Source organism: Pygoscelis adeliae, unplaced genomic scaffold (genome assembly GCF_000699105.1).
Source record: "Pygoscelis adeliae isolate BGI_AS28 unplaced genomic scaffold, ASM69910v1 Scaffold463, whole genome shotgun sequence".
Lineage (NCBI taxonomy): Eukaryota > Metazoa > Chordata > Aves > Sphenisciformes > Spheniscidae > Pygoscelis > Pygoscelis adeliae.
The window spans coordinates 1,272,539-1,273,118 of record NW_008824471.1 but is presented as its reverse complement, the minus strand read 5'-3'; positions in this window follow the sequence as shown (position 1 = coordinate 1,273,118).

Sequence of the window (580 nt, the reverse complement as noted above, 5' to 3'; positions counted from 1 at the left end):
GTGGCTTCTTGAAGTCCAGTATTTGGGCGCCTTGTTTCAGGCTGTGTAAAGGTGAAAGGGAGGTAAAAAAAAAGGCTCCCTGAAACGAAATCTTAAGAGTTGAAACCCACGAGCTTAGTTTGAACAGCCCCCATGGGGCACACGTCAAACCCCTCTCTCTCCTTCGTTGGCTTCATTCAGAAGACACTAACAGTGATTTCTCTCCTTCCACACAACCGCACGGGCTAGAAGCAGCACAGCAGGTAATGGGCAAGTGCAGCAGGCTTTCTGCTTTGAGACTACAGGACTGACACACCACTTTGAAAAGACTACGAGAACTGCTGGCCACCCATCCTCCGCCTGCGGAAGGAACGGCGCTACCTTGGCTCTGCTTGCCCTGGGCTGCTGCTCAGAGGAGGACAGGGATGGAGAGCCGGCCTGGTGTGAACAACGTCCCTCTCCAAGGAGACCCGGAGATACACGTAGCCCTCTACCATCCCCAAAGGAAGCTAAAACTGCACCAGCGCAGGAATCTTGCATTTCTTTATGGCTAGATCCTGGTTTAGTTTGCGGTATGCTAGTTTTAGTGGATCAGATCATG